This window comes from Pinus tabuliformis, chromosome 3_2, assembly GCF_031772625.1.
Source record: "Pinus tabuliformis cultivar Carrire ecotype Pingquan chromosome 3_2, CPIR1, whole genome shotgun sequence".
NCBI classification, from domain to species: Eukaryota; Viridiplantae; Streptophyta; class Pinopsida; order Pinales; family Pinaceae; genus Pinus; species Pinus tabuliformis.
The window spans coordinates 1,119,634,113-1,119,660,035 of NC_142302.1; the positions used below are offsets into that span (position 1 = coordinate 1,119,634,113).

At 36.8% G+C, this 25,923-nt stretch overlaps 1 pseudogene across 1 annotated transcript; it reads right to left on the reverse strand.

The window, feature by feature from the left end:
* Positions 1-488: 488 nt before the first annotated feature.
* Positions 489-22,037, reverse strand: LOC149184596 (chaperone protein ClpB1-like; annotated as a pseudogene). Its single transcript, XR_016257794.1, has 11 exons — positions 21,798-22,037; positions 19,339-19,748; positions 18,955-19,163; positions 18,740-18,849; positions 18,502-18,643; positions 2,692-2,873; positions 2,194-2,475; positions 1,721-1,974; positions 1,314-1,593; positions 1,015-1,212; positions 489-790 (listed from the first exon to the last, which is right to left on the reverse strand). The product of XR_016257794.1 is annotated as a chaperone protein ClpB1-like (transcript).
* Between the last annotated feature and the right edge of the window lie 3,886 nt (positions 22,038-25,923).

Below are 25,923 nucleotides of genomic sequence, written 5' to 3' on the forward strand. Positions count from 1 at the left end.
CATGAGGGAAGGAATAAACCATTGATGATTTGTCCTTATGTTTTTAAAAATAGAGTTGTGTTTGTAAATTAATATAAGAAACTAGATTAATTTAACAATAGCATACATTAATATTTACACTTCCAATTTCCCATCATTCAAATATCTAATTTTTTCGCTTCATTTAAATGAAAGATATAAATCCCAATTATAAAAGGTTAGTGGAAACAACATCAAGATTTCTCTTTTATTCAAATTGGACTACATTGAGATCGCATAACATATCACATAATTGTTCATCTATGCTCTTTTTTCATATGTTATCCACTTACAGCATTTCCTTTGCAACATTTGATGCAATTACTAGTTTAATTAAATTACACATCAAATTAGTGCATAAAATACACATAATAGAACAAGAAATCCACTTTGATCCAAAAATCTAACTATATATACATACCTCTACCAACCCTATTCACTTCTAAATTTTGAAAACTGTGGATCTTCAACTAATCTTCTATTTTCTTATTATTATTTATTCCTTCAATTTTTCTTCTTTACTGCCTGAGACGGATCAGGAACAGGATACACAGAAACAGGAATATCTATGAGGGTATTTGCTTTTGCACCAATGTTTTGTTTAATGACGGCCACTCCTGTCCTCTACTTGATAAGATAATGTTTCTTCTTCAGGCATTGCATCAATATATACTTTACTGGTCTCATCAATCTCCTCTCTCAGGAGCATCAAAGACAGCTGAGAGACAACATTTCCTTCTATCCATCGCCGTAAGGGACGAGCACCATAGACCTGCGAGTACAACATTATCCATTTTAAGGTTATACACAGAATCCCTGACTTTAGCTCTTTCATTATACTTACTAATTTTGATCTGAATTGCACACGAAAGAGGAAGAAGCATATCCAGGACAAAGAGAGATGCAGGGACATGATTACTGGGGTCGGGAACACATCCCCTAGCAAGACAGGCTCTGAATAAGAAAGAAAAAAAACAAAGTGATTGTTTTACTTACAGGATCATAGCCTTTCCGAAGAATAAAATCCAAAGCTGCACCTGTTACTTCTAATGCGATACCTCTCTCAGCAAGACGAATTTCTACGTCTTTCAACTGTAGTCTAACAACTTTTTTGAGCTGATCATGAAGGAGAGTATTAAATACAACTATCTCATCGAATCTGTTAAACAGCTCAGGTCTGAAATGTGTTCTAAACTGCCACAAAATTCATAGAAAGGTGTGTCAGAGCACCGCAGTCACCTTCATGATAATCATATGAAAAAGATGCACAAACGTAGTCCAGACAATGCACATACTTCTTGCATAGCGTTCTCTCTTGCTGTTTCTATTGCTGTGTGGCCAGACAATGCAGCGAGTAAGGGTTCTGTTCCGAGATTGGATGTCATGATAATGATTGTGTTTGAGAAGCTAACTGTGAGACCTTGTCCATCTGTGAGTCTACCATCATCAAGCACTTGTAGCAAAATGTTGAGGACTGACTTGTGTGCCTTTTCAACTTCATCAAAAAGGACAACACTATAGGGCCGTATCCTTATTGCTTCTGTTAGTTGCCCCCCTTCTTTATTACCACAATAACTGCCATTTCAAAAGCAGACACATCTAACCATTTTAGGTCTGTGCAACAGCAAATTTATTAAGAAAAAAAATTAAAGTGTCGTGCTGTCAAAAAATTTCCATTGGCAACATTTAACTTTTCACATACCCAGGGGGAGAACCTATAAGCCTTGAAACTGAATGTTTCTCCATATATTCAGACATATCAATCCGGATCAGCTGTTTTTCGTCATCAAACAATTCAGCTGCAAGAGCCTTTGCAAGTTCTGTTTTCCCAACTCCAGTGGGCCCCAAGAAGAGGAAAGATCCAATCGGTTGTTGAGGTCTTCCAAATCCTGCCCGTGATCTTAACACAGCTTTGACAACTGCCTGAACTGCCTCATCTTGTCCAACAACTCTTTCCTGCAACCTTCCCGACAGACCTATCAGTCGCTCCTTCTCATTCTGACCGAATCTAGTAGCAGGAATACCAGTGCAGCGACTCACAAACTGCATGCATCACATAGTTATGTATCCAAAACGTCACCCACTATAGCTATCATTAATGGTTAAAATTTATTCTCTCAATCATATGCAATGGAAGGCATGTTTAGATACTTAAAATTCAGACGTTTAATGTACCTCTGCAATCTGCTCAGGTCCCACAGATTTTGTTAACATGAAATTTTCTCCCATCGCAGCTTCACGTTCAGCAATTGCATCGTTTATTTGTTTCAGGTCCCCTTCTCGAATATCAGCAACTCGTACTAAATCCATCCTACGTTCTAGTTCTTGCAGAGATAACAACAATTCCCTACGCTTCTGCTTCAGTGGCAGGATTTCATCCACTTTCTCTTTTTCTTTCTGGTATTTCATCTTCAACGGTTGCAAAGTACCTCTCACGTCATCAAGCTCCTTGTGAATCTGTCAGAATCAAAAGAAAAAGAGTATGAGACTAAGGGTTCTCACCGACCAACAATTTTCACTCTATCAAACAACATTGAACACCCCTACATACCCAGAAGTTTCAATACATATCTTTACATCAGAGCATCGCCATCCTAATAAAAAAGTCTATAGACTGATCAACAAGACAGCCAACTTGCCAAGAAAGTTGCAAAGTTATCTCCGAGAACTGACCTCAACCAAACGAGCTTTACTTGCTTTATCTTTTTCTTTTTCGAGGGCATGCAGCTCAACTTCTAGTTGAATCGTTTTCCTTTCAAGGGTGTCGATTTCTTCAGATAGACTGTTTAGTTGCACAGTTACATTTGCACATGCTTTGTCTACCAGATCAAATGCTTTGTCCGGAAGACACCACCCTGTTCAGACAAACAGATTGCAAATCATTTTCATAAAGCCCAAAGGATTTCTTGATCCCTCAAGAATTAACTGAATATGTCAAAACTTTTTCACAAGTTAAACACTGAGTTATACACATATCACCTATGTTGCATGAGTTTTTGGAACGTGGGAACGCGGGGAACTTGGGTACGGGTGTTGGGAAAGGGTAGAGGTTTCCCCAAAATTTACAGGAAACGGCTAATCAGAAACGGTAATATTATATAATAAAAAAAAATTAAAAATATAAAATATATAATTATATAATAATCAAAATTAATATTAAATCAAAATATTAAAATATTAAAATCAATTTAAATATATAATCTCTCTTATATATAAATATATTCTCTGGGTGTCTCTCTTCCTGAGTCTCTCCCTTTTATATATATAAAATATTAAAATGTCAAGTTCATTATCAGTTCTCTGACACATGACCAGTATTTGAAACAATCTGCCTTAAAAATACAAAGGAATAAATTTACCTATGTTTCTCTAGTTATTCTTATGAGAAAGAGTAAAGTGACTCTAATGGTTAAGCATTGACTGCCACATACAATATGCACACAATCTTCTGCAATACATATACATAAACAAAAAATAAATACTCATCAGCGTGACATCCCAAATATCGCCCTTATATTGAGGTGTCACACGCTTCCTTTACCCATCAAGAGATTGCTCTAGTTTCTCAATTAAAGATATCAGTGTTAAGGATGTCTTTGGCCTTTCTTCCTGCGAAGGTTTCAACAAAGCCTCATGTTTTGTGGGCGGATCATTATATTTGTCTACATGCTTTGTATTCCCCAACCCCAAGGAACGCGGGAACTCCAAAAAAAACAGTCTTCAAAGCTCCCAGAACTTTCCCAAGCTCCCATTACAGTTCCCACAGAAAAGGGAACGTTCCCATACAGTTCCAAAGCTTCCGGGAGCGGGGAACCACTGGAACGAGTTTCCCACCTCTAGGGAGAGGTTCCCGTGTAACAGAGCATATCACGTATTGTAACACTCCAGTTTTTAATTCCAGATGGGCAATATATATGTGTATATGATAAAAAGGCAAGAGCTCAACGATGTAATATTTAAATATTGTACACCGAATATTAATATTAAAAAATTACATCATTACATAAAGAGAAGGACAAACAAAAACATGGGAGGCTATGATTCCACAAGAGAGGAGAAGGAAGACAAAAACATGGGAGGCTATGATTTCACAATAGAAGGATGTAATATTTAAATATTGTACACTGAATACTAATATTAAAAATTACATTATTACACAAGGAGAAGGACAAAAACATAAGAGGCTATACTTTGACAAGAGAAGAAAGAAAAAGGGTATAGGAAGCTCAAAAGGGGTGAAAGGGAAATAATATTATTTTATCATAACTCTAAGTCATTTATCTCATATTATCTTAAGTCATATTAACTTAACTTTGAAGTTAGTGGAGGAAGTGAAATATGTGGGATTATTAAAAAGCCCAATGTTGTGGACATGCAAGAGAGATTTTTCAGTGATTATTCTCTGAAGAATGTTTGAAAGGCTATGTCGCCTTAGTATGAGCTCCCTTTAGAGAAATTTATTGGCTAGTCTATGTTGAGGCCTAAAGGGAAAGTGGAATAGCCCAATGAGTTGCATGACGGAGAAGAGGATCTTATTTCTTGGGTTGTGGGGGTTGAAGGAGAAATAATGTTGGTGGATTGAGATTGCAATGAGATTTTTTATATTGTGGATTGTTGAGAAATTGGGCTATGTGAAATGACTAGAACCATCCATAGGTGACTTCATCCTTGTAGATTCATATCCTCTATAGGGTTGCTTGTTGCATGTAGATGAAGTGCAACAAAACCTAAGGTTGAATAGAATGTCCTTTGTTTGCTGCCAATTAGTGTTTAAATAAAAAAAGATAAGTGTTTGAATTATTTATAGTTATGTTGAGTTTAATGATGTTTATGTTATTCATTGGTTGTTTTGTTTACATAAATAAGTTTACCTCTGTAACATTGAAAGATTAATTATATTTGGATAAACTTACTTGTCATGTGCATGCATTCATAATTAATAATGAGACAATGGGGAGACTAGCATCAGAGCAAGAAATGGATGGATATTTGAGGCTCAGAGAAGTATCCCTTATCCTCAATAATTACAAAGGGTATTGAGTATATTACAAATTGGTATTGGAGCTATAATAATGATGGATTCAACCCAATCACATGGTTAGGCATGTGAGAAAAGTGGTATTCAAACTTAATTATAAAATTTAATGGAGGAATATTGAATACCCCACTACCCCATTAGTATATAGGGGTGGTTGGGTACATTAAAATGTGATATCAAAGCTACTAGTTGCATTGATTGGATTATATAGGCTAGAAACTAGAGCTATTGGTTGCAACATTGGCACTATACGGATAGAAATCAATTTGGACCAAAAGAAATTGTAGTCTGGATATTATATGTTTTCTAAAATGTTTATGTGAAAAAGTGATGTGAAGGTGCATTTGAGAAAGTCATGGGTTTGAAATTTCTCAAACAATATGAAGCAAATCTCATATGCCAATATGAAAGTGTTAATGAGGAAGATTGATAAACAACTTGTCGGAAATAATGATGGGGGGGTGAATTAGTATTTCATTACTCTTTTTACTTAGTTAATATTGTAACAAAATTCACATCACACAATCAATAATCCACAATGTGTGACCAAAAGTCAAAGTGCAAGTCAAGACTTGAAGAAGGAACACTTGAAAATAATCTTCAATTTATTATAATGATTTGTGAAGACACCAATCCTCTGTAAGCACCAACTTACATAAATTGTAGTCTCCAACCTGTTAAGAAGATGAGGAAACAAATCCTCAGTAAGCTCCAACTTATAGTTGTTTTACTATTCAAGAAACAACATTTAGGCTTAGAAATTGATCAAAGAAAAGGTGTGTCCTCCTAGTAGCTTGTACCCAACTCAAACTACAACTCTACCTCCATAATGACTACAACTTGGACTCAACAAGAGCTCTAGTTTAGCCTTTGCAATTCAACCTCCAATTGAACCTAAACAATGCACCATAAATTCAACCCTCAAGATAGCCCTGAACTTGTCCTATAAGAATATCAGGTCTCAACCCTCAAGACAATCTTGAAAGTTGGCCTTCCACACCAATATTCGACCCTCTAACTAGACCAGAAACTTAGAGAAAACTCGACCCTTTTTCTCACTAGAACTCAGCTTACCGGGCCTCTTGAATTCGATCTCCAATAGGGGCTACACTTGGCTGTAACAAAAGAAAAAACCCTTCCCCAAATTATTATGCCAAAAACCCTTTTACATCCTAGGTACAATAAATATATCTCACACAAATTCCTTCAACTCGACTAGATTTCCAAATCGACTTGGTTCATGAGGTGTAAACCTCAAAACTACTCATTCGCTATGCAAGAACAAGACCAAAATTGCACTTGAGTGATGGCTTAATTGTCTCCTCCTCAACACCTATATATAATGTGTTCGACTTCTAAAAGTAGGACCAACTTGCCCACTAACTAGGCCAACTGGTGTAACTAGCATAATGTATAATAATATTCAAAAATTTATTTCTCCTCAACTGTGGGGAGTTAGAAGACAATCCATATATCATTTAAAAATATCTCAGAATAAGCTTTCCAACCATGTATCCTATGATCCCATTTGAGCTAGGTAATTGGAGTAAAAATTCCTTCAAAGATAGGGTATCCAAATGGTAATTTCCTCTTTCATTTGGATAGCCTTTGACATCAATAACAACCATTTTCAAAAGCTCCCCCTTTTCTATTGATGGAAATAATTTTGATATCTACTTCTTTTGATAATTCGCCCCCCTCCCCCTCCACCCCCTCCCCCTCCACCCCGTCCCCTTATCTACATTATCTTCATACTTCTTGTCAGATGTCCCCCATGTCTGCATTCTCTCCCCCATTGACATCAATAACAAAGGGTTTTCCCCCTGAGTTTGTGCTTCCTTTATTGAGATAAAGGAGATATCACTTCGAAATTATGCATGAGATATTCAAAGGTTTCTCTAGGCATAGGTTTGGTGAAGATGTCAATAATATGTTCTTTGGTGCCAATATATTCCATCTTGAAATTTTGCTCAATGACTTGTTTTCTAAGGAAATGTTACTAGATAGGAATATGTTTTTTTAAGTGCATGATAGGATTTTTTTACATATTGATTGCACTAGCGTTGTTGCATAAAATGACAATTAGCTGACCATATTCCACTTTGATGACCTGGAAGGTTTGTTTCAACAAGAGAACTTGGTTATAACCATTTATTGTTGTTATGTATTTGACTTTAGTTGGAAAAACTGATGATTACTTTTTTCTTGACCAAGATGTCAGGCCTCTAAATTATCCTGATATTACTATTTTTAATCAATTAAGAAGAATTATGTTACCATTTTAACCATTTTCCTCCATAAACATACCGAAACTCCCTCATACATGTTTACGTAGTTTATTATTATTATTTCCTTTATTTTTAATGAATTAAGAAGAATTATGCTTGATTTTACTAATAACAGTTTACCAATTCAGTCTTTGTAGCTCAGTCTAAGTTACAGTAGCCATCTCTTTTTAAAAAGGGGGGGCCAGTCCCCTTGCAGAATCAATATATTAGGCCATCTGTACAAATATTTACATATATTTATGTCACATCAATCACATCCATCAAATACACATATTGCTGCACAGCAGCTACACAAATTGTGGATCGAACCTGGGCGGGGAGCGAGTCAGCCGTCAGCCTCGCCGGTGAACCATGCACTCGCGTGCACAGTAGCCATCTCTATGATCAAGCTATTAGCACCATTCTAGAAGGAAATTGGGCATGTCAATTTTGTTTCTAAAATCCCCAATATGTTGAATTTTTCCACGAAACTTAAGAATCGGGTTTATTTCTAAGATTATGATCACAAACACACTCAAATGCCACAACACAAGCACTTTGCACAGTGGAAAACATATAATAGTGAATCAATCTTGTGCACAAGACAAATTTTAACCCACAACTTGTTATATTACAAACTTTAATACAAGAAACTTAGGGCTTTTGTACCATGGATCATGGCCCTTACATACAACCATGATAAAATAAACAACTAGGGCTTGGTGTCAACAACTATGAAAACCAATATTTCCATGAACAAAGTACACCTGACCTACTTATTGAAGGTGCATAGTACTTAGCCCTTTCAGTGCACGTACCTTGAACACATCTGGAAGGTCCTTTGTCATCTCTTTTTTTGATCAATACAACTTCTGAAACTTCAAAAAGCTTGCATCTCCATCCATCCAATCTGCCACTATCAACCCTCTTGCTGCTCCAAAATTGACTAAACATAGACTCATCAAACATCCCACTAGTTGCTCTCCCGCTCCTCCAAGATTTTCAACTCTTAGGATCTTCACCAAAGCTGCCTTCTAGCACTCATATGGCTCCTCCAACATCCATGAAGAGTAGAAGGTTTTAGCTATGGTGACAGTGGGCCATCACCCCATTGTTGTCTCTTGGTCTAGTACCAACCTTGTAGGGCACCCCTCTCCAAGGTCTGCTAGATTTTGTGGCAACAGAGTCCACAAAGAGATATTGATAGAGATCTAAGGCCCAACCCTTAGAGGATGAATTTATATGCTTCTACATCAAGTTTGGCACCAAAAGGCACCAAAAAATACCCTAGATGACATAATGCATGGATGATGTCATATTTTCTTACCTTATGCCTCACACGTGTGGGAATTTTTTTATATTGTAGTTCTTGGCTAGTGGGTTGGCTAGTAACCCACCTCATCATTGTGATTTTACTTGTTGAATAGGGGATTTTAGGCTTAATTATATCTATTCCTCCTCATATAAATATAGGAGAGGACACTTGTATTGTCATTTTCACTTGGACTAGGATTATTTCGGCCTCTTGAGAACTTTGGCCTCTTTATGTTCTAGAGGAAATTGGATCTATGAATGAATTTTGAGATTTGGAGCTACTCACTTGTCTTTGGAGCTATTGTCTTGGATCAATGGATGGAATTTCATGCATGTTATCTTGTAAGTGATCATTTTGTTGAATAAACAATTTTTTTATGTCTAATGTATGGAATATCTTGAATCTGGGTTTTTCTATTGTGCCCTAGTTTATTGAAAAATTATTTGATAGAATCTAGATATCATTGTTGCATACATTAATTATGAATGACATGTGAATGATAATCCTAGTGGCAAACTTTGATTAAGTCTCCCATAAAAATCTTTGAACCATTACATAGGTATCACTAGCATTTTTTATGTTATGGCATCAATTATCCTTCCTCTTTAGCAACTTTTAGCTATCCAATCAACTCATAGACTTCATCATCCCAAGGAGTAAGGCACTGAGCTACCTTGTTGGTGATCAAATTCATTTTTCCTCCATAAAATTTATCTCTTTCTCTCTTAACCTAATTCGACCCCTTTACGTCCAAGCATCCAAGTTAGGGCTTGGTGAGAATTGCAAGGCAAGGAAGACTTTTGGGATTGAAGGGTCTAATGGTAAGGGTATAGTTGATTGCCTCAAAATCAACCCTCTTGGTAGCCATTCACTCCAATTTTATTCATAAACTTTCTTCTTCTAGTTGTTTGCCCTAGGTAAACCCTATTTTGGTGTTGCTTCAACTTAGGGGCTTACTTGAGGGTTTCATGCGCCTTTTTCCTTTTGAAAATAATTGTTGGAAACCCTTTCTCTTTGCCTTGACCTTTAATTATCCCAACAATGAACCCACTAAACAAGCCCTACGTCTTCTACCTCATAAATTCAACCTCTCTTGCAAAAGCGATTTTCCTCCATTTGGTGATTAGAACCTTGTACTCAAGTTGATCTTTTTCCTTAGAAGCCTATTGGTCATCATATACCTTTGTACTTAGAATATCCATCATAGGTGACGTCATATCAGGACTCCTCCCATTGGTGAAATTTCATAAAGAACCGGGGGTTTTGGTTGTGGTGACAGTGAGCCACTACCCCATTGTTGTCTCTTGGTTTAGCAATAGCCTTGTAAGGTACCCCTCTGTAAGGCCTACTAGTTTTTGCAACAACATTTATAGCATTGTTACCAAGGAGGAAGCAAGTATGTCCTCCGTTAGTTTGAAGCCTTATATTTACTCTTTGAAGTGGGATAATCTCTAATGACAAGATAGATTCCCATCTGGCGACTCTTAAATCAATTCATTCTACATCACCTAGTATCTCTTCTGAGGATAATCCTAGAACCATAGCTCCATGAACAAGAGGCACTAGTAGGAGGGTTGTGGAGGTAGGTGCTTCTCCTATTAAAACAAACACAACTTTGGTAAGGCAACTTTCCCCCGATCCTTCCCCCACTACAAACATGAATAGACCTTAGAACTTTTCTTCCTTTATACCATTAGACTTTAGTAGGAACATTGATGATACTCATCCCTTGCCTGATAGATATCATGAGTGATTGCCTAGATTTAATGGTAATGACACAACCACTACTAAAAGCCATGTTCACAACTTTTATTAGGCAATTGGTCCTATGTACGTAGATCATGAAGATGAGGCTATGATGTTGTTTTCCCTTTATCTTGATGGAGATGCTAGAGATTGGTAATCTATCATGCGTCAAGGACGTGTCACTGATTGGGACCCTTTTCATGATGCTTTCAAGAAACCATGGGAAACATAGCAAGATGGAGGTATGCTTCTTGACAAATTTATAGCTGCAGTGAAAATTGATAAGGAAACCATTACAGATTTTGTTCAAAGATTCCATAACCTCCTCGGGGAAGTCCCTGATAGGTTTAAACCCTTTGATGCTATCATCCTTGATAGGTTCATAAAAGGTTTCCATGGGAATTTGACTTACGTCCTTAAAGATAATAGCCCTCAAAATTTGGTTGAGGCAAAGAAATTTGTTATTTAAGTTGAACAAAATGTAAATGTTGCTCGAATAGACATGTTCCACTACCCTAGGGCCAAGTTTGAGCCTAAACCTAAGCTTAGATCCCAAGATGACCTTGTTATCCAAGCCTTTTCACAAAAAATTTCTAAATTCACTACTGAAATCACCTTAAGGGCAAATGGATCTTATTAATAGAATAACCATGGTTAATGAAATCAAGGTTCTAGGGCGAATTTTCCTCAAAGAACCAATTCAACAAAGACAATTCTTTTCCTAGGAAGGCCACCAATGAAGACCATACCATGTAACAAAATGTCGTAAACACCCTTGCCCCAACCAAATTAGTGGAACAAGAAGAGTCACCCTAGTATCCACCCTCTGAGGATCCCAAGGAGGAAGGTCCTTGTGAACAAGAAGAAGAAGAGGATGACCTAGAACACTTGAATGTTGTAAATGAAACCAATGCATTTAACATCTTACTTGGGGACACTTATGTCCACCCAAAGCCTAGAAAAACCCAAATCAATGTTGATCGAGCTGAACCTGTGCTAGTTGTTGAAATAGTGGAATATTCAAGGGCCTTTAATATTCGAGGAAAAATAAAGATCAAACCCAAGCAAGCTCTAGCATTGAAAACCTATCTCAAAGGAAAGAAACTTCCCAAGGGAAATTGTAAAACGAATCGAAGCCAAAACCCAAGAATAATGAGATTGAGTTAAATGTTAATATGGATAGTATTTTGGATAAAGTGACTGTGCTAATTTCCCAAAAAGAGATGGCTAAAATTCCACCCCAAAGGAGGAAAATCAAGAAAGTCTTAGGTCTTGATGAACTTGATGACCCACATATCATATTACAAAATAAGCACATTGAAAAGAAGAATGGGGGTCATGATCCATTCTTGGTATCCTTAGTAAGTAATAATCTTATATTGCATGATTGCATGCTTGATTTAAGGGCATTAGCAAATGTTATGCCTATGAAAGTGATGCATCAATTGGAAATGGAAATTACTAGGCCATATAAGAATGCATGTGGACTTGATTCTAATCCTATTCATGTTTATGGTCTTATCAAAGATGTAAAGGTCTCTTGGAAGCTACCAAGAATATTTCTATATTAATGGATATTGTTGTCATTGACGTGCCTGATGATTGGGGGATGCTTTTGTCAAGAAAACGGTCTGCTTCAATTGGTGGACAATTACAAATGGATTTATCATATGCCACCACTAATGGAACCCCTTTGATCCTCTATAGGGAACCTTAGTTGCCCGAGCATGTTAAAGATATTGAACCATTCCCTTTCTCATCCCACAACACCAATAATACCACTTCTAAGTTACAAATCACAATCCTCATAATGAGACTTAAAAGCCTGCAAAGCCTCCCACTTCTCAAGAGGTCTTTCAAACTAAAAGATTAAACACAAGACTGAGTGTCCCTAAAAATCAATGGCTCCAAAAACCAAAGAGGCACTACCAAGTATGTGATCTTATTTTGGTTGATAAGGACCTTATCCCCGTCAAGATCCATGGGAAAGTGGGTGTAGGTGAGTTTTACATTTCTAAACTAGATCGTGAATTTTTTCCTTCTGTGTGAAACTGAATGACCTCACCTTCTTTGATGGGAATCAACATTCACTTATCATGCATAGTAGTTTAGGTGCATTGCATATTGTATGAGCATGCTAATAACATTCATGTCATGTTTCATGTAGATTAAATTGCATTTAGAGTAGATTTTATTATATGTATGGATTTATATGCTCATATAAAACATGGGCAATACCCTACACCCAATGCACAAGCTCCCAAATAGGTTGATTGCAATGTGCATGTTACAAGTCTATGGACCCAGGGATTGTTGGATTTCTCATGAAATCCCCATGTATATGGATCATACACTCTACAGTGAGCTCATGTCCCAGTTGGATCCAAATGTTACCCACCAAAAGTGGGTGATCCAATAGGAGATTTTTTTTCTCCAGCACTTCGCATCCAGTCAGTCAGCCAACAACCCCTTACAACCACCACCAATTGATGACATGCCATTATTCATCATCACCACCTACATCATTTATATGCTTCTCACCCATCTCGCAAGAGCACATGAACGAAGGTGGGCTTCGATTAAAAAGTACTTTATTCATTTTGCAATCAGGCACTTATGCATGTTTATACTTTTAGCTTTCAGCATAGTTTATGAGTTGTCCTGGAAGAAGGAGGGGTTTTGACCGTGATCTTGTTCCATTATCTTAAATGGGGGGTTAATCTTTGATGCTAGTCTACTGGGACCTCCCCTAATGCCCCAATGGTTATAGGAGGGGCACTACTTGGGAAGCTCTAATTGAGATAGTGTTCCATCTATCTCGACACCATGCTTACCACCTTTCCATCTTACATTACAAGCCCTATATTCCATCTCAATTCTTCAAGTTCAAATGACCATTGATTCTCTGGGATTTGGTGCCCATATATCCTCATACCTAGGTAGGGCTCAAAACTTGGCCCTAGGAGGTTGTTGCAGCTCAAAGAAAAGGAAAAAAACATATATTTTCCACAAGAAAAATAAAATAAAGAATATTAAAATGCAAAAGAGGGTATGTACATACACATTATCTTGTGAGAAAAATCCTAGCATGAGCTCTACCTCTCCCCTTATGGCCATCACCTAGTTCGTTAGCACAATATTGCTCCTATACATCATAAAGGGAACCCTTGCATGTCCCAACCCCAATCGACAATGATTTGCCTCATCAGTGAGGGGTAATACAACTATTATACATCATACAAAATAAGCGCTAACCCTTTGAGCTACGAGAAGTAATACAAAGAAAAATCAAGAAAAAGTATAAGGTGTATAAGAGAGGTGGAAAAACAAAGGCCAGGTTGGTAACTCATGTATTCACGATTTCTCTGTCCTCACATATATACACTCAGGATGCGAATCCCCACCATGTTGGTCCCTTTGACCATGGCACTTGGCCATTAAGTCTTATCTCCTCTGCTACCATCATTATTCACATAACACCTATTGATTGAAGGGTGGACTAAGGAAATGTCACTTCCCCTTAGGGGATGGAAACACGTGATAGGGTTGTCCTATAGCCACTCCTACCTAGGGAGGCAACACCATTACGAGTTCAAAGCCCAAAATTTGGAAGGGGATCCTTGTTTGAAGTGTCAAATAGCCCTTTACATTCAAGCTTGGTCCACTTAGATGCAAAAATGATTATTGTACCTCATGATTTGTTGCTTGCTAGAATTTTTTATGTGATTGTTAAATGGTTCCACAACCACAACTTGTGCAACCTAATTGGGGCCTAGGCCTACAAAGAATCAGATTGACATTCGCAAGTGAAGCATTGAGAGCTGTGGGACTCCAAGCAACAATAGAGCATCATACACACCCTTGGGAACCTCCAACACCACACAATGTTTTGCCACTTTTCCCTGCATTTGATGACTTTTTGGGATGATGCGCTTGGACCCGGTAGGCCCCCAGCTGACTTAGCACTTCATGAGAGATGATAGCTAATCCGAGGCCGAGATGAGGATGGTCTCACCCCTTGAGACATGGGAGGGCTAGCACCAACTTCGAAGCCCTCAACATTGGAGCAATGATTGACATTATGACCACTTGGAGACCCATGAGACCACGCTTGTGCCCCAAGATGAAATTTGGGGTCCCAGAGGGATATTGACATATATCTAAGGGCCAACCCTTAAATGGTGAATTTTAGATGATTCTACACCAAGTTTGTTACCCAAAAGCCCTAATGAATGCCCTAGATGGCCTAGCACATGGATGGTGTCAGCTTTTCTTACCCTGCGGCTCACACGTGTGGGATTTTTTTATGTTTTAGGTCTTGGATAGTGGGTTGGCTTGTAACACACCTCATCATTGTGATTTTACTTGTTGATTAGGGGTTTTTAGGTTTAATTATCTCTATTCATCCTCATATATATAAAGGAGAGGACACTTATATTCTCATCATCACTTGGACTTGAATTATTTCAACCTCTTTTCTTTGTGGAGGAAATTGGATCTATTAATCTAGATATCGTTGTTGCATAAATTACTCATGAATAACATGTGAGTGATAATCCTAGTGGTGAAATTTTATTGGTTCTTCCATAAAACTCCTTGATCCATTACATAGGTAATCATTAGGGTATTTGATGCTAGAGCATCAATTATTCTTCCTCCTTAGAAATCTTTAGCTATCAAGTTAATTCATAGACACCATCCTTCCAAGAAGTAAGGCACTCACCTACCTCATTGGTGATCAAATTCATTTTTTATCCATAAATTCTATCTCTTTCTCTATGAACCTAATCTAGCTCCTTTAAGGCCAATCATCCAAACTAGGGCTTGGTGTGACTTTCTAGGCAAGGAATATTTTTTGGATTGAAGAGTCTAAATGAAAAGGATATAGTTTGTTGCCTCAAAATCAACCATATTGGTAGGAACTCACTTCAAGTTTGTCCATAAAATTTCTTGCCCTAGTCATTTTCCCTACGTAAACCCTAGTTTGGTGTTGCTTCAACTTAAAGGCTTACTTGAGGGTCTCACATGCCTTTGTCTTGTTGAAAATCATCATTGGAAATTGTTTCTCCTTAACTTGACCTTTGGCCATCCAAACACTCAACCCATTAAACAAGCCCTAATTATTGTGCCTCATAAATTCAACCTCTCTTTGAAAAGTGGTTTGCCTCCATTGGGTAATTGGAACCTTGTACTCAAGTTGCGCTTTTTCCTTATAAGCCTATTGGTCATCATATACCTTTGTAATTAGAATATCCATCATAGGTGACCTCATATTGGGACTCCTCCCCTTAGTGAAAGTCCATAAATAATAGGGGGTTTTGGCTATGGTGATAGTGGGCCACTACCGAATTGTTGTCACTTGGTCTAGTAATAGCTTTGTAGGGTACCCCTTTACAATGCCTACTAGATTTTGCAACAACAAATCCTGCCAAACAACTATGCCTTGACTTGTCCTACTAACAAGTCATACACTCCATCTCATCACCTAACATAACACCCTCAAGGCCCTCCCCATAGAATCTCTCTCCGACCTAATTGTGAATGTGGCAATCCTCAAGATGCACTGCAAATAGTGAAGCATGGACCATTCTCACAAAAAGTCTTGTCCTTGAGAGTGGACTCAAGGATTAAGCAGATGATGTCATCCTCTACTATGTATCTATAATCCTATAGGTTTCCAACCCTCAACATAGAGGAAAAATTGTTCTCTCTGTGCTCCATCCCCAAGTGGGATACCAATCTTTAAATGTTGTTGGTCTCCTAGATAAAATACATGCAAAAATGCATCCACACTCTCCATAAACCTGATAGTGTGCCCCACCACTCTATCAAAAGATCTATCTAATCTTGCTTCCCATGATATCTCACCCTGACTAAATATGAGAAATTGTTGTTGCATCAAATGAATCTTGGACACTCCATCAAGCTCTGCCACATGATGACATCCTCCACCTAGACCCTATTACCCATTTTGGATTCCATCATCCCAAATATTTGAGGGCTCATTTTGCATTATACCTCTAGATATAAGTATCTTTCCAAGCATCACTAACTCAATGGGGTACCAACTCATAGTCTCTCTCCATTCCAACTAAAATGGAATTCCAAAATAGGAAGTATCAACAAGAATTATATTATTTTTAGATTCCATCACCTCCCATAGACAAGGGTGTTTGGGTACATTATAATAATGAAGTGTACAAGAATGATTAGTGATTGGGTTCATTATCGTAATGAACACTATTGTTGGAATCATGCCTAGAATTTGACGACCTGTAACATGTATTTAGTTCCGAGACCCGTATTTGACATGCTCACATTAAATTGACACATCAACAATTACTTCTTGTAAAATTCCAAACCCCTCACATTGACATTTAAGTGTGTCTAGTAATTGTTGTAAATTCGAGTACCTAATATAACACATAGCTTGTCAAGGGAGGTGCCATGTCATCACTAATTGTTAAGGTAGTAATTAAAAAAAATAAATTAATTGTATGTGACTTGTACTTGGCCGATTTTTCCAAATTCCAAGCCAAATACCCATTACCTACGACAGAAACTACCAAATTTGGGTTTCAACATCCATTCGGACATGGCCCACAATTCATTTGAGTCTTGGACTTCGTTTTTCTTAATGTTGTCGGTTTGCTCTGCTTTGGTGGTGAAACCTTGCTATATTATTTTTTAGGGGTTGAATTCATTCAACTTATTTTCCTTAAATGCTACTAGGTTTGCTCTACTTCAATGGTCCAACCCTACTCTATTAATTTTCAGTGGCTTTACTTAGTATTGGGCCAACTTCTTAATAGTGGGTTAACAAGAAGTTTTTTCAGTAATAAATTCAAAATATATTCGTCTTGAGATTCTTAAGATCCTTCCATGTTTTTACATCATAGCTTCTGGTAATAAGTGATTATGTACATCAATTTCTTTCTTATATTATTTGCAAACTTTTCATTGAATTTGAATAATGTTTTTTTTATATTAAAATTTTCATAAATCATGAAATTTTTTCTTAGAATTCATTAGAGTCATTGACTTAATTTTTTCTAATGATTTTGGTTTGCTCAACTTTTTCTTGATGATTTTGGTTTGCTCAACTCCTGTGGTTCAACTATGTTATGTTAATTTTTAGAGTAATGATTTTGTTTTTTTTTAATGCTCGTGGTTAAACTATGCTATGTTAATTTTGAGGGGTTTATTCATTCAACTTTGTTTTTCTTTTTGTTCGACTCCTGTGATTCAACTATGTTATGTTAATTTTGAGGGGTTTATTCATTCTATGTTATGTTAATTTTGAGGGGTTTATTTGTTCAACTTTGTTTTTATTAACATTGTTGGGTTTGCTTGGTTTCGGTGGCTCATCCTTAACGTATTAAACTTTAATGGTTTTACTAAGTGTTAGGCCTCTTTCATTAGATTGGGTTTACAAGAGTTTTACTAGGTATGGACTCTACTCCAATGGGTTTGCTCTAGTTTATCAATTTTGAAGGCTTTTATTGTGTTAAGTGGCCAGTGAACTTCTCTTGAGTCAGTGGTGTTCAATTAATTTTCTTTGCTTAGCTCCAATAAATTGATACATGTTAATTATCATATTCCAGTAACAAAGAAATTCTAAAAATTTTTAATTTTGAGATTTATAAAATCTAATTCAAATAAACTAATTTTTCTTTTACATATTTATTAGATTTTTATTATCAATATATCTCATGTAAATATTCAACCACACTTTGTTTTAATAACACAAATTACATGTAAATATTCATGTAAATATTCAACCACACTTTGTTTTAATAACACAAATTACATGTAAATGTTCAAACACACTTTGTTTTAATAATACAAATTACACAAAATTTTGATTACATTATAATGTTTATTTTGAATATTTTTATATAAAAAAAATACAATGTAATAAAAGATACAGTAATAAAATTTATTTGAAAAAAAAAAAACCATGAAATTTTAAAAATACACCTCAACAAATAAATATCATCACAAATAAATATCATCACACTTTCACTTAGGAAACAAAATAAAATTGAAATTCCATTGGGAATCATTCATACACAAAATATTTTATTTCACCTATTTTACCTAAACAAACAACTTACCACTGATGTATTTACTTGATAATTGAGCGGCAACTACAAGCGCGCTGTCCAGTATTTTGACTCCATGATGAAGTTCGTACTTTTCCTTTAATCCACGAAGGATACTGATAGTATCAGTCACGCTAGGTTCAGCCACATCCACCTGCCCCAAAATAGTAATAGTAGTAAATTATTAAGACAGAGCGCTATAAATGCAAAAAGGCCAAATCAATACTGTATAACCCGGTTAAGCACTCACCTGCTGGAATCGTTGTTCAATTGAAGCATCTTTCTTTATATAACGATGGTACTCTTTTGGAGTAGTTGCTACAATGCACCTAAGTTGGCCCTCAACAAGCATTGGTTTTACTGGATTATTCCACAACCAAACCCTAAAATCAGTCACTTCGAATAATCCTTAATCTACGTTAATAACATATATGATTATTGGTTGAACAAAGTGTTTAATCATACATAACCGAAGCGCGGTTCTCAACCGAAGCGCGGTTCTCTTCTGGGTACCCAGAATCGAAAGAATTCCGTCAATAAAGAGAATAACTTTTCCCTCTGCATCTTCCACCTCTTTCCGTACAGACTCAAGTCGCTCTGTAAATTCCTCGCAATCGGCACCAGCCTCAAGGGCTTTCATATCCAAGGCTATCAACCTTACATCTAGCAAATTGCTGTGTAAAACCATTTGAAAAACAAAACTAATTAGCTTCTCTGTCAACCTTGCTAGCTGAAAATAATCCTGCAACCAAATATCCACTGAAACCCTGTACACGTGCACAAGCACCCTTCCTACAAACTAAAATTTGCAAGCGGCCGAAGCATATAAATATATGCAGAAGAACTTACCTCGGTACATCACCTCTGACAATCTTTCGTGCCACGCCTTCAACCACAGCAATCGTTTCAACACCAGGCTCTCTAGTGAGCACAGGATTGCTCGTATTCCTCTGAGACAAAATCATAATAACTCTCTGGATTTCTTTATCTCTATCCATGACAGGATCAAGCTCCCCAGCAATTTCAACCAAATCACGGCCATATGTTTTCAAGTTTTTATATTTATTAGCAGTATCCACCATTTTGTCCCCTCCTCCGAGATTCTCCACTTCAGATATCAGTCTATCTACACTCACAGCTGCCTCTTTGAATTAGTGCCGCAATTATAATGTCTGTAATATTCTTGGAGTTCAGTTTTTATTGCACTCTGTCAGAGAAGTTCTGTGCAGAACTAAAGAAAGTCTTCCTCTTCCTTGCACCTACTACATCATCAGAAATTGATCGGCGTCACAAACAGAAAATATAATCTCTAGAATTGTGGCCAAAGCTCGTCAAAAGTTTTGTGTTTTTTTTGTTTTTAAAGTTTTTACCTCTTCTTGCTCTTCTCAAGGAAGAGGTACAAAGTTACCACAATCATTACATAGAAATGGTAATATTTCAAACAACAAAATAATCAATCAATCTGGCACATCTAAGTAAGTAAGAGGCACAAAGTTAACATAATCATTCAAAGTTAACATAATCATTACGTAGAAATTATAATATCTTGAACAACAAAATAATCAATCAATCTAGCACATCTAGGTGTTTTAGTTAAAAATAATTGTAATCAAAATACTGAACAACCGGATCTGAAAAAGAAGCCTTTATTTATATTAATCACTGAAGGAAAGGTACATGCCCATACAATAAATTTCAAGCCCCTACAATGGCATGCATGGCTGCTTATCAAAATGAGAAGACAAATACAACTAAGCACAATCGTGAACCTGGATAGATCCATGAGACAAAATAACACCCACTAGGTTTTCTTCCCTAGGATCAAACTAGAACTAAATGAGAAGACAAATACAATTAAGCACAATAGTGAACCTGGATGGATCCATGAGACAAAATAACACTCACTGGGTTTTCCTCCCTGGGATCAAACTAGAACTGGAACCTTGATGGATCCACGAGACAAAATAACACCCACGGGGTTCTCGTCCTTGAGATCAAACTGGAACTTGAACCTCGATGGATCCACGAGAAAAAATAGAACTGGAACTTGAACCTGGATGGATCCACAAGACAAAATAACACCCACGGTTTTCGTCCTTGGTATCAAAACACCAAGTTCTCAAGAAAAACACAAAAAGATAAATATCAAATGCTTAGTTTCTATCCCTTTTATAGGCTTGATGGACTCTCTAATGACCCTATTTTAACAGATTCTGTCCATTTTGACTAAATCAAGAAAGGGAATATTACAGAAATTCTCAATGAAGTAGTACAAAGTTGTTCATAAGGAGCATCATGCATGTCAATAAAATTTGAACTTGGGTGGAGAAGTTTTCATTAAACCCTCCCAACTACCTAGGCTACATCTACCAAAGCTCATTAAAAGTCCTATATTTCCTCTCATCTAATAAGATTCCCAAATAAGACTCCCAAATAAGAAGTCATCAGAAACTACTACTTAGAGAGGTCACTGGCCATCAAAGTTGAGATATGCACACTTGAATCTCAAAAATGATAAAATCTGCTTAAAAGTTCAGTAAAACTTTATTATTAATTAAAACCTAATGCATGTCAATAAAACTTGAACTTAAAAGTTATTATTAAACCCTCCCAATTACATAGACTACAATAGACCAGAGCTCAAAGATAGAAAAAAAATCGAGTAAGATTCGCAAATAAGACGTCATCAGAAACTGCTCACAGAGGAACACATAATTCATTGGCCATCAAAGTTCAGATATGCACGCTTGAAAGTCTGCTCAAAGGTTCAAAAGATGCTATTCAATAAAACCTTATCAATTAAAATCTAGTAGAAATTCAAAAGTAAAAACCTAAGATTCACGCCCTTCGCTAACGGCCGTGAAACATCATTTGTCACGAAGAGGGCTTCAAAACGCACATTCAAACGCACGCAAATTATCTATAATGTACCATGAAGTGATATAAACTAAAGCTTCAAAAACCGGAACAAAAAATAAAGATTTCTGAGGCATTGCCATCAGACTCCAGTCTCGAGCGTCAATTACTGTTTTCGGTTGAGAATTTCAACAAAAAGTCACAGAAGTAAAGCTTGATCAGTCAATATATTAAAGTTTCAAACGGTAAACGCTAGAACCTCAGATCCATGTTCCATGTTTTCCTATGCATTTTAAAAAATATGGTTAAAACCTCAAAATCACACTTTCAAAGTTCAATGAATCAGAAATCTTGGGCAATGAGGTGATAAAAACTAAGATTCCAATGGAGGAAAAAATGCGAATCATTGACATCAGAGTCTAGACCGCCGATAAAAGCAACAACAGTTTTACCTGAAAACTTCAAAGAAACCAGGTAAGCCGCCACGAACCAATTCCCTGCCAAAGGTTCTGAATTTTAAGCTATAAACACATTAGCGAGGAAGAAGAAGAATACCGGAAACAACAGTTCAGCAGCTTGATGAAAGATATGGCTGGAATGTAACGCGCAACTTCATTGAGCAACTTGTCACTTTATTAAGCGACCTCCCAGCATAGTGATCGACTTGACGCCAGAGTACTTTCTTACTTGGGGAGGAAGATTAGAATCTAATAAACTTCGCGGAAATGCTTCGAGGACGGCTCTGTCCCAAGTACTGGTCTAAAGTATTTTGACCAATTACTTTTGAGAAATTCTTTTCAATTTCCTTTTCAAAAATTATATATATTTTAATGTGTATCTCTCAAAAGAAAAAGGAGTTTCCACCTTTGGTGAATCAGTGATCAGGTGGACGAACTTAACATAGGAATCAGTAACAAGATAAGTTAAAAATAACTTATCAATATGTAAATATTTTATTAATCCTTTTCTAATTCATAGGAAAGGGAAAATGTTATATCATACTCTAATGGAGTTGAAGAACCTGTTAAAAAACATAAAATACTTAAACACATGCGATAACCGGTATACCATCATGGAGTGGAAACGCTGTTCCAGCAGCAATATATACGGTTACATACTAGCATCTGTATACTGGCTTAAAAAATTGAACAAAAAGGAGTAAACCCACTTTACACAGTGGGTAGTGAGTAACGAGAAAAGGAGTAAAAGAAGCTTTACACAGTGGGTAGTGAGTAACGAGAACGATAAAGATTTTAGTATTACAAGGTGGCCAATGCATTCTCAGACATGGGGTGGAAACCGCTACATTGATAAAAAGAAAATGTCTCTTTCCCTTGTTTCAATTTCTACCTCAAAAATATCATTGCCTTCAAATTTTCACAAGTTCCAGCAGCCACCAAAATAGCATCGCCTTTAAAATTTTCACAACTTTCTCAGAAACAAGGCCCTGAACTCCTGCTCCTGCTGCTAGAGCGCTCAGTGATATTTGAAGGAGAAAAGTAGCAGAGTCTTCCAAGGTAGGGCTAATCATTCCAGCCGCCACCCAAATAGCATCGCCTTTAAAATTTTCACAACTTTCTCAGAAACAAGGCCCTGAACTCCTGCTCCTCCTGCTAGAGCGCTCAGTGATATTTGGAGGAGAAAAGGAGCAGTCTTCCAAGGTAGGGCTAATAAAAAATAAATGGGGAGAAAGATGTGGGAAAGATTTTGGTTTAGTGTATTTTTTAAAATCGTTTTTATTTAGTTAAGAGTTTGTTTTTTAATTTAAGGTAATAGGTTAACTATTCAAGATCACTAATATTTAATAAGAATAAAAGTACAACCAAAAAATAATTTCAATACAATAATAATATAATGAGTCAATCTGCATTAATTGATAGCAATCAATAATGACTCTCTCCTTACTAGTTTGATAACTGAATTAAGTTAAATTTTCCCATATATATGAAAAAAATAAGAGAAAATTTGAACATCACATTAAAGAATCAAGGACTTGTTTTGTTGAAATGTTAACTTCCCCTGCTGTGTACTGTTTCTAGAAAAACCAGTACGCTTCCGAGCACAAATTAAAACATCAGACACATGGACAACAGTTTTGCCAAAGCAATTTTCCCTGGAGCAAATAGAGCCGTGCGATATGGATGGGAAGTTGTCTGATTGAATGTACATGCCTGCAGCAAATTAATTTGACGTGAAGTAAAAGCTTTTTGTTTGACCACCAGTTTCAGTAAAGTAATTGATGTATTTATTTTGGTTGGCAGAGTTGGTAAAAATAGTAAGCAGCAGGTTTTATTGCGGACATGGAGATTGTACCGCAACATCCAGAAATCTCAGGAATTAGATTTATTTGTCTGCTGCTCCATACCTTGTTTTAATTTCCAGTCTTGTCATAATAATTTTAAGCAGTTTTTCTGGTGTGTTGTTTTTAATGTAATGAGCAGCAGCATAGAAGCAGAGCGTGAGTAGTGTTAATCCCTCTGCAATATAGCGCAGCAGCGCTCGAATGTAATTTTTGTATTTTTTGAAAGAATGTGCAGCAGCACGAGCTCAGATGAATGAATCTTTCATGCACAACAGTGCAGGGACTGTAAATGAAATATAAGATAGAAGCGCAACAGCATGAATGATTGTGCTGCAACAGCGTGAGAGTAATTTAAGAAGTTGTTTTATGCACAGCAGTGCAGTGATAGAGGGAGTGCTGAAACCACAGTGCTGAAACACAGTGCTGAGACAGCAGTGCTGAGACAAAGTTTTTGTAATGGAATATGCAGCAGCATAAATGTGTTGAAAGTTTTACACACAGCAGTGTAATGTTTTTCAGGATAAGACAGAGTCTATAATGTACAGCAGTGTAGAGCATATTGCAGCCTGAGTGCCATTGTGAAGAGTAATGCGAATGAAGATATTTTCACACACAGCAGTGTAAAATATCAGGCAGACACAGTAGTGTCAATTTGGACAGATTGAAGTGCTTCTAAAGCAGGCATGTTGAAATCCCTCTGTTAAGAGGTAGATGTTATTTGTGTGGAACAAAAGCATTCCTTGGTGAACCCTCTGTCAAGAGGAAGATGCTTTTCAGCATAGTTTGGTGAATCCCTCTGTCAAGAGGAAGATGCTCTTAAGCATAGACTGGTGAATCCCTCTGTCAAGAGGAAGATGCTCTTAAGCATACACTGGTGAATCCCTATGTTAAGAGGAAGATGCTCTTTAGCATAGATTGGTGAATCCCTCTGTTAAGAGGAAGATGTTTTGTAACAGCAGTTGTGAAATTCCTCTGTGTGAGGAAGACTTATTTTTATCAGTTAGTTTGTCGTTTATAAATAGAAGTTTCTTTTTGCCCGTTGTTGTTACATCGTAACTCAAAAAATACTTGACGTCAAAAATTTACATTGCTGCAACACCACGAATAGTGTTGCTGCAACACAAGTTACAGCAACTGAAAAAAACTGCGTTGCTGCAACACCGTTTCCAGCAAACGATTTTCAGTTTTCTAAGTTTACTGTGTTAAAAAACAAAGTGTTAAAACAGAGCATTTTTTTTGTCTGTCTGTTATGAAATTTTCATAAATTCCCAACATGGTATCAGAGCATTGTTCTACTCTGTTGAATTTTGTTTGAAATTAGCAGAAATTTCCAACATGGTATCAGAGCTAGTCCAGGCTCTTTGAAGGCATCAAAGAAGCTGAAGGAAGATTTCTTGCTGCAGCAACTTCTCCAGCAGCGTGAAGACTCAGCCAAGAAAGAATCTAAGGTATTTCTCAAGAATTTTTCTGTGTTACTGTTGAAGACAGACAATGATTTTTAAATAAAGTCAAGTATTTGAAGCATAATTTAAAGTGTAAGGAATTTCCAGCGTCAGCACTAGCGTGGGTATGTTTAATACTCAGCTCCGACTATTAAATGGGAAAAACTATGATTATTGGGCAATAGTTATGAGAGCTTTTCTTTTCTCAGAAGATTTATGGGAATTTGTTGAAGATGGTTTTGAAAAACCAGCAAATGATGATGAGCTTAATAGCTTAACTCAGGCAGAGAAAGAGCTGTTGAAGAACTATAAGAAGGAGGATGCTAAGGCCCTCTACTTCTTGTATCGAACAGTGGATGAGAGTGTGTTTCCAAGGATAGCAGCAGCTAAGACATCCAGAGAAGCATGGGAAACTCTCAAGACAGTCTATCAAGGCATGGAGAAAGTGAAGACAGCAAAACCTCACTTCATTGAGGAGAAATCTTGTGATAAAAGCTTAGAGAAAACAGTGAATGATAAAAATTGTTTGTCTCATAATGAAGGTGATGAGGAGATGGCTGAAGTACATCCCCAAATAGCAGCGCCAATGCAAGGGCAACAACAGACACCCTTGAGGAGAAATGAACAAGAGGCAACAAATGAAGGTATGAATTATTTGTTTGCTTTATCTAGTCATGTTGATGACCCTGTTCATTTAGAAGATGGAGTTAAAGATAAGAAATGGACAGAACCCATGTATGGGAGAAAGGAATTGAAGTTCCTTGAAGATCTATTTAAAGAATATGGAGTTCAATATGTAATTCTTGCTAAGATGGTTGAGATGGGCTTCACTGC